Below are 9214 nucleotides of genomic sequence, written 5' to 3'. Positions count from 1 at the left end.
TCCTTTGAAAGATATCTTCTCTTCTGTATAGGACAAAGCTTATAATGTCTTGCAAATCCAAAGGTGGACGGGTTGGATACCAAAATGATAAAAGGAAGGATGATCTTGTAGCATTTTTAAAGGAGGATGTTCAATAAAATACTTTAGTTCCCTGGCAGTTGCTTTGTTGTACAGGAGGTATTTTCTGTCTGAAATAATTTTAGCAAATGCTGTACCATGGTTTCAGAAATTTGTGAGACAGATTTGCAAAATTCCATAAATTACTCTTTAAGTTCTAAATGTGACATTCAATTGTTCTTAAACTGTACAGCAGCACTGAACCCCCTGGGCAGGAGAAGTCCAGCACCAGACACTAGAACTGTCTCCCCTGCAAGCCGGGCAAAGACTGAACCACCGCCAGGTAAGAGACTGCCAAAAACCACACGGCTTCCCCCCAGCCCCCTCCCCCAGAACCATTCCAATGGTATACCAAGGCATTGGCCTCACCTTTTGTCTCTTAATAGAGGTCTATTTTCCATTTCCATGACAACAAATGGGGAGAAAATTCCCTGAAGGACCCTAACGCCAAACAATAGGGAAGATTTCCAAAGAGCAAGTAACGAAAATGGGCAACATGCAGCTTCATTCCTATGCAAACTACATAGAACTTTTGCCTAATGTTTTTATTTATATTCATCCATTTACATTGCTTAGGTACTGGCATTTGTTTTGCAGCTTTCAGTAGTGCTTTCAAGCCATAACTACTCCATAAATTGCAAGTGTTCCACATAACACATCACCGTAAACGACAGATGACCCCCAGTCTACCTTCTCACTAAGAAGAAGACAGCAGCGCTCTGATAAATAAGATTACGTTTTTGCCTTGAAAACAAGATTTTCATGTCTCTTGTAAGCAGCAAGTTTGAAAAATAAGTTTGAAAAATATCTGTAGCAATTCATCTGACCAGAAAAAACTTGCAACTTTCTTCTTCGAGTTAGTTTGCCTTTCAAATTAAAATAGGATGCACGCCTTCAATTTTATCAGTTGTCTGCAAAGCCACTGCGAACAGATTTTTAAGACACCCAGATATCTGCTCCACAATGTTAGAAAACTGAAGAGTCACTGAGCCATTGATATCTTCTTTCTTCTTCCCATAATATGTCCTCTAAGAAAAAATCCTCATGTCTTTAGGAAAAGTACAAGCTCCTTTGACCTAAAAACTGGGCACACAGAATTGCTAAAGTTTAAGTAGAACAAGAAACAAGATTACATAAGGAAAGTGAAATATTAGCAGAAGTAAAATAATCAAACTTCTCAACACATTTTAGTATATTTGATTCACCATGAATGTAGATGAATAGATGCATGGGTAATCAGGGAGTTTAACTGTTAGTGTATAAATTTTTATTTTCAAATAGTGGTGGGTTCATTCATAAAAATATTAATTTCCATTATTTGCTTACTCTGTGTCTCTAGCGTCCTCTTTTTTGAATATTTTGACCTTGATGACATTGAATATTTCAAAGCCTCAGGTCTCAGACACCCACATCTTCCCTTTTTCCTGAAATTCTAGTTCTCAATATCTAATTTTGATGGTTTTCTTAGAATTGATTTTGAAATAATCTCTATAAACAGCACTTCTATGTCAGTAATTGACACCATGTGCAAACGTAGTTACACAGAACGTAGAGATGTTCTTAAAGTGGAAGGGATAAAGTATTAGGCCAAATAAGCTTTGAAGTTACCACATATTTGTTTGTTAAATAACCTTAAAGAGACTTATTTGAATCCAGGGTACATGGCAAAGCTACAATAATCAAAGATACTGAAAAAAAAGTAATTTATTTTTTCTTTTCTCTGGTTTTATTTTTTTTTTTATCTCTTGTATCTTATGGCTTAAATGATACCTTATATCAAAACCCATCAGTAACAAAAGTCCATCTAGTTTTGGAAAACAGCTGTAATACTGAGGTATTAATTCATGTAGTTACTGTATCTGGATCTCAACAGAGTCATATTACAACTACATATCTCAGATCTAGACACTTCAGATATTTCTCCCCCCTTTTTGAGACCCTTTTGATACCTTGGTTATTTTTCACAGCTATACCATCCATATTCTAGCTCTATGTAGATACATAGATGGATATAGATACATGTAGTGTAAAAGATCCCCAAATGCAATACACCAGTCCCCCACCATTCATGCTCTTGAAAATAGTTGTTAATCATATTATTTAATCCACCAGAGACAGATTTGTAAGTATTGTGGTAATACTAGTGATGGATGAAGTAAAGGAGAGGAGAATGGAATAGGAAAGATGCCAGAACCAGGTCCTTCATTGTGATACAATCATTTGCCCTTGTAAATTGTCCATGCATGATTCTTCTTGTGCTTCTCTCCTTCTCTGAATGAAAAGGAAGAGGATGGAAAGTATTTCAGCCCTCACCAGTGCAAGCAGAGTAGAACGTTTATTACACTAGATTTTAAAAACATTGATAGATATACACATCAGTTGTTGCCAGATGAAACATAACATTTTAATGCATACTCTATTTATTTATCAAATATCTTTCTAATAAAATTTTTGAGGGGCAGCTGTGGTATCTCTAAGTAGTATTTTTCTCTCTGAATAGGAAATCAACTTGTAAATGAATACAGAACTTCACTAGGTAGAATTATGACATGACAGACCATTTCACTGTCAAAGAACTACAATTTATGGTATTAAACATCAGTTCTTTTACTAAAATGGTGATGTAATGAGAGCTAAGAGCATTTGACAGATTTCAGGGGAAAAAAGAGCAGTTAGTATCTGTTTATGAAAGTGAATTGCCCTTAAAAATAAATTGATTCATCAGTGTTCATAGTATTTAATCAGCAGACAGAATAATTGATAGCTTTATTGCTCAAGCCAATTATCATGTATGTACCTATCCCTATGTTATGAAGATATTCCTAACTCTTCAGTCTCTGCACTTAATAATCCGGAGCCACAATTAGCTAATGATAAAACCAGCTCTCTCATAAATTGTTTTCCAGGATGCAATGACACATGAGATATTTGTTCAAATTTATCTGCAGCAATATGAAACTGCAAGGCTGTGTTTACATCAGTGCTGCTGTAGATGACTGAATTCATTCAAAGCAGAAGAGAAAACTGGCTATGTCTGCAGAATAATGTTATTACTCTTGACTCCCTGCTAGCATCTTTCTCTGTTTGATCCTGTCCTCACAAACCTGTAATCATCAAGTCCCAGGCAGCATGCTCTTTAATGTGAAAATTGAAATAGGCTCAGAAGATTACTTTGGAACTCAGGTACCACAGGATTGTGCCCGGCTTTGGGATGCGACACAATGCAGAGACAGGCAGCTGTAGTGCTGCTTAAATTGTGGACATATGGAATGGGATCAAAACAGTCCAGTAGGCAATGTGGGAGTGCTGCCAGGAGGATCTTGCAGGAGAGTGTTTCATTGTCACCTTCACTTCATGGAGATAAAAGCTTAGCAGGAAGCAAGTGAATAGTTCTGGTGCTGATTACAGAAGGCAAGAAGAGCTCCTGGAGAGAGGCTGTAAAAATAGTAGGTTAAAAGTCCTGAGTGACACTGCTAATTTGGAGGCTTTAATCCTGTGTCTAGATTTCATTATTGATGACACCTTTGTAAGTAAAGCATTTCTGTAAGGACCTATGTCTCAATGTTGGAAACTCAATTACACATTGTGTGAATGTGGGTTGATTAGCTAGTGACCTTCCACTAAAAGGCAATGGCCCTGGGCTTCTTTTTAACATCGTGAAGGTGGCATTTTGCTGTGAATACTCACTTGCTAAAAAAATATGCTCAATGTGTTTTTAAAACTGTATTTCAAGGCCAAATTTAGCTGTTCTTATCTGAAAAGTTCCAGTGAGGCACTGTCCAAAAAACACTGTCTCTTTTAAATTAAAGACTTCAGATGTGTATATGTTCAATATCTAAGTAAAATGATGCTTTGGTAATAGGTTTTTTATTTCACTGTGCTAAGATTTCAAGCATAACCAGTTCTCTGTTACTGTATCTTACTGAATGGGATAAACAGATTGTGTGGTGATTTTAGGAGCTCATATTCTCCTGTCCTTGACTATGACTAAACAGATAATGGCACTTGAATTGGCATTCATATGATCAAAGTGTATAGATATTTGAAGACAAATACATAAATGAGGAATTATAATTACATTTTTGGCTGCGCTTCAGAGAAGATAATTCTGCATTTCAAGACACTGAACACTCAGGTAATGTCAAATGTAACTATCATTAAGGTGAATCATCTTCTAATAAGTGTACAGTGCCTATGACATTGAGAACAGAGATTGAAGTGGGCTGTAAACTTTCCTCTTGCTCTATGTTTATTGTATACTATTATTCCGACTGCTTATATACTATAGAAATATTGACTTACTTAAATGTTTCTCATGACAATAAAAAAGTGTCTGGAAAGCTGTTTATCAGGAAAGATTGAAAGCAGCCATGATATTAAGACTTCCATTTTATCATACCTGTATTGGCAGAAAAAGTAGAGCAGGCACAGATGAAAACATCATATAGAATTCTACTGATGGCTATTGCATGCACAGAAAAGAGGAGATTAACAAGACGGATGGAGGAAGACTTCTAAGAACTGTTTTCTTTAAAAAAACAAAACAATTGTATGTCTGTAGGCTAAAAGTTTATGGGGAATATTTTCCTCCCTCATTTGGAACATGACTTTGAGACTAGTTTATATAAAATGCAGATTAACTAAAATCATGAGAAACCATTTAACTGTGAAGAAATTTTTTAAACTTTTAATATGATACATGAGATTGAAGAGAAAATGGAATCTTAAACCAAATCATCTGTTGGGCAGCTGCTACTCGAATGCATGTAGCATCTCTAAAAATCATGAAGAAGAGGATCAATTTATTAGCAGTGCTGCACTTGTTCCTTGATGGGGAGAGAAGGCAAACAGTATTACTTTCCCAATAAAGAAGTCCATCTTGAAACACCTTTTTGCAAAATTTTATTTTCAACAAAACATTGAAGTCTTCATTAAAATTGTCAAGAAAATTCACATTTCCTTAAAATTTGTGGCCATCTTTTATAGTTGGGCTTATTAGTCTTTACTCTTACTCTTACTCTTCTTGAACAGAAAAGGAGAAAGTAAGTTTGACATTTCTCCATCTAGATGGCTGAGCATAAGGAAATCTAAATGTTCCTAGGTTAGCCAGGGCATTGACATCTAAATCATACCATCCTGTGCAGATCAAAATCCTTCTATATTCTGAGCAGAGACTGTGTCCTCATTCCAGGTTCCGGTACCAAAAATTATTAAAAATAAGAGAAAAATCCCATTATATACTATTTTGTACCTGCAGTTTGAATACACACCTGACCCCCATTTTAAGAAAGATATAGTTGAATTTAAAAAGTTGCAAAGAAGTCCTATGAGAATGACCAAAGTCCCTGAACACTTCTGTTACAATTTTTCATAGTTGATAAAAGTCTGCTGTTTTGTAATTCAGCAGTTTTTGTCTGTCCTTCAATGTACTTTGAATAAAATTAGCTTGTGTATAAATAACCTCCTGCAAGGTTATTTTATATAACGAACTCTTCCTTAATGTCCTCACAAGGTATCAAAATAGCATCATCATTTTTAGGTCACTTGTCATATAGAGGGACAATTTAAGCAGGTGCTTAAGTTTAAGCATACGACTGCTCTTTGGTGCATTGGAACCTTGATGAACTTCTTTACAGTTAAGTAATTGTCACATGAATTTCCTGTTTTTCAAGTGATAGATAAGCCCCAGAAACTGAGATGGTTAAGGTCTTTTAGATGGCCTAGTACTTTATATGGAATGAAACAGGAACAAATGTGAAGGAATTTGGATAATATCAGTCTTACTAATATTAAATCTGTATGTTTAATTTCACCCTGTCAAAGCAAAATTAGGTTTTAGGTAAGTCAGAATGTTTTACTTGACTCTTCACTCTTCTAATCTCTTTCCACATGATTCTTTTAATGTGATAATGAGATGGTGTTCCATATAAATATCTCATTACATGTTCAAAACAGTGGCTACTGGTAAAAGTTACTTTAAATGTCAACAAAATGCAGTTACTGTGTGTACAATGAATATACCACATCGATGTGGAAAAACACAAGGTAAAGAGTTGGTAAAATGTTGTTTCCAGGGCACATCATCATGTATAATATATAGTTCTAAAACAAGAAAGGTGATTTTCATTCAATTGTTTTTTCATTGACTTCAAAAGTGTCCTGAATTAGTGAACAAAGGTACAGATGTCCGCAAAATAGAAGATAAAGGACTCTCCTGTCTGATGTTGCTATGAAAATTCACTGTCTTGATGTGGGAAAAGAAAGCTTATGCAGGTCAGTTTATTTAGTAACCAAGCAAATCAATAAAATACAACATATTAATTATTACATTTATTCTTACAAAACAAATATGCAGCCTGGTGTGTATCTATCTGCCAGCAGTATCTGTTTGTGAAAGATTTTTATTGTTCTTTTTTTACTACCTGATTTTGAGCATGCTTTAGTGCCCTTCAATCTTTAGTATTTCTTCTAGCGCCGAGTATTTGCTCTTCCTCTGGGACCCCCCTGCCCTCACTGCAGCACTTCAGCCTTTGCCCAAACAGGTCAGTGCTGGCTGGGCAGAGGGCACAGAAGTTGGGACTTCTGTTCATTATTCCTCTCTTCAGTGCTCATGCCTGCTTCACCTTTGGTATGTTCTTTTCACTCTGTTGTTTGTTTTTTTATTTTTTCCAACTCAGGTTTGTCCAGATTTACTTTGTTTTGCAGTTCGATAACCCCTGATACCAGTATGATTTCTCCAGACCAGTACTGGTGCATCAAGAATGAACTGAGCCATCAGTGTTCATGTCTTTTTTTCTCTTTCATTTTAGTTTGTCTATTTCAGTGAGTATTTCCTCACTCTCTGTTCTTTTGTCAAAATCTTTGTTCATCTCTGATTCTCAATTTATCCATCTTTTTCTGCTTACCTCTTTTTGTACTTAACAATGCCCTTTTTCTGGCTCACAGAGGGCTCTTCCACGGGTGGCTTGTATGAATAAGAGTCTGAAAGACACTCAGGCTTAGTTCTTTTTCAAATGAAAGCTTGTATAACTTCCTGTTTATTTTTTAAAGTTTTTTTCAAGCTGCTTGTTATCATTATTGAATATATTATCAAACTGCGCAGTGTAGAACAGTATTGATGTATTTTGCTTACAGGTAAAGCAGGCTTTTCAAGACATGACTGTTTAGGTGTCAAGATGGTCAGTAACAGAACTTTTAAAATAAAGAAAATTTCAAATTATTGAATCATTCATGGAGGTAAAATAGATTAACTAAAAATCCAGTAGGAAAAGCAAGTGGAATTTAAAATATTTGTGATTTAGTTTTCTCCGGCTAAATTCCATGGCTCAAAGTCCAAAAAGAAATCATTAATTAGTGGAGTCCCTCGAGGATCTCTACTGGGACCAATACTATTTAACAGTGACATGAACAGAGGGATGAATGCACTCTCAGCAAGTTTGCAGATGACACCAAGCTGAGCTGTGTGTTTGATTTGCTTGAGGGACGGGATACTGTCTGGAGGGACCTTGTCAGGCTTGAGAGTTGGACCCAGGCAAACCTCATGAGCTTCAACAAGACCCAAGTGCAAGGTCCTGCAGCTGGGTCAGGACAACCTCTGGTATCAATCCAGGCAGGAGGATGAACAGATACAGAGCAACCCTTCCCAGAAGGAGTTGGGAGTGCTGGTAGATGAGAGGCTGGACATGACCTGGCAATGTCGACTTGAAGCCCAGAAAACCAGTTGTGTCCTGGGCTGAATCCAAAGCAGCGTGGCCAGTGGGGTGAGGAAGGGAATTCTGCCCCTCTACTCTGCCCTTGTGATATCCCAGCTGGAGCACTGCATCCACCTCTGAGGTCCCCAAACACAAGAAACACCTGGACTTGTTAGAGCAGGTGGAGACATTGGCCACGAAGTGATGAGAGGGCTGGAACAACTCTTCCATGATGAAAGGCTGAGAGTTTGCATTGTTCAGCCTAGAGAAGGGTAGGCTCCGGGGAGACCTTATTGCAGGCTTTCAGTACACAAAGTTTATAAGAAAGGTGGAGACTTATTACCAAGGCCTGTAGTGGCAGGACAAGGCCCAACAGTTTTTGGCTGAAGGAGAGTAGGTTTAGATTGGACATGAGCAAGGCATTTTTACAATGAGTGGTGAGGCACAGGAACAGGCTGCCCAGAGAAGCTGTGGATGCTGCATCCCTGAAAGTGTACAAGACCAGGTTAGATGGGGCTTAGAGTAATCTGGTTTAGTAAAAGATGTCCCTGTCCATCATAGACAGGTTGGACTTGATGGTCCTTGAAGGTCCCCTTTTACTAATTTTCTCCGTTTTGTTTCTTTTCTTCCTTGCCTCTGTTTCTTGAGTTCTTTTACTCAGAGTTCGAATTAAAATACAGGAGACCAGGAGTTTATTTTCAGACTTAAATGTTTATTATATCTTATCTATCTATTATATCAGCTGCAGAGTGTGTCTCTAAGTTAACAAGGTGAAAATGGCTCCAAGTTCTAACTTCCAAGGTCTTTTAAGGTCCAAGCCACCTATTTAAGAATGTAATGCCAACTAATTTGTTTTTACTTATAATCCAATAACTAACTATTCCTGATCCGTACTGCAGATTTTTTGACCCAATACCAAAACACCCAGATTTGTGAAGAAGAAGGAGAAAAGAAGAAGAACAAATCCACATCCCAAATCCTCTGTATTGTTACATATATCCCAGGAACCTAATTTTGCTGCATCTCTACATATTCCACCCAGTGATATAACTTTTAATTATACAGCAACAACCTCAGTGTTATCACACAATCTGGGAAGCCTTTCCCAAGGCCTCAGGTCAAATGCAGTGTGCTTCTGAGGATCACTGTCTGTCAGCACTGAAAGATTGAAATTCTCAGAACTCAGGGTTCCAACACCTTCTAAGCTGAATCTTTCTATGATTCTGATTCTGATATTTTGCAATTTCTTTAAGGGATTTTCAAAAATAATTCTGAAATATGCTGTAAATCCATTCGGATAGTTGTAATTCAAATGCACTGCTTAGAGCTTCTGCTGCTTTCTGTGTTTATTCAGAAGGTAGAACTGAGTGGTATATGGCACAGTTATAAAAACTGTAGGTGCAGGT

At 37.0% G+C, this 9214-nt stretch overlaps 1 long non-coding RNA gene across 1 annotated transcript in view; it reads left to right on the top strand.

The window, feature by feature from the left end:
• LOC108447923 overlaps positions 1 to 390 on the top strand; it is a 2639-nt gene extending 2249 nt beyond the window's left edge. The window contains exon 3 of the long non-coding RNA XR_001863621.1: positions 311 to 390. This is a non-coding gene — a long non-coding RNA (uncharacterized LOC108447923). The remainder of the gene's footprint in view (positions 1 to 310) is intronic.
• The last annotated feature ends 8824 nt before the right edge of the window (positions 391 to 9214 follow it).

Source organism: Corvus brachyrhynchos, unplaced genomic scaffold, assembly GCF_000691975.1.
Source record: "Corvus brachyrhynchos isolate BGI_N302 unplaced genomic scaffold, ASM69197v1 scaffold136, whole genome shotgun sequence".
NCBI lineage: Eukaryota > Metazoa > Chordata > Aves > Passeriformes > Corvidae > Corvus > Corvus brachyrhynchos.
This window is presented reverse-complemented; position numbering and strand designations above follow the sequence as displayed.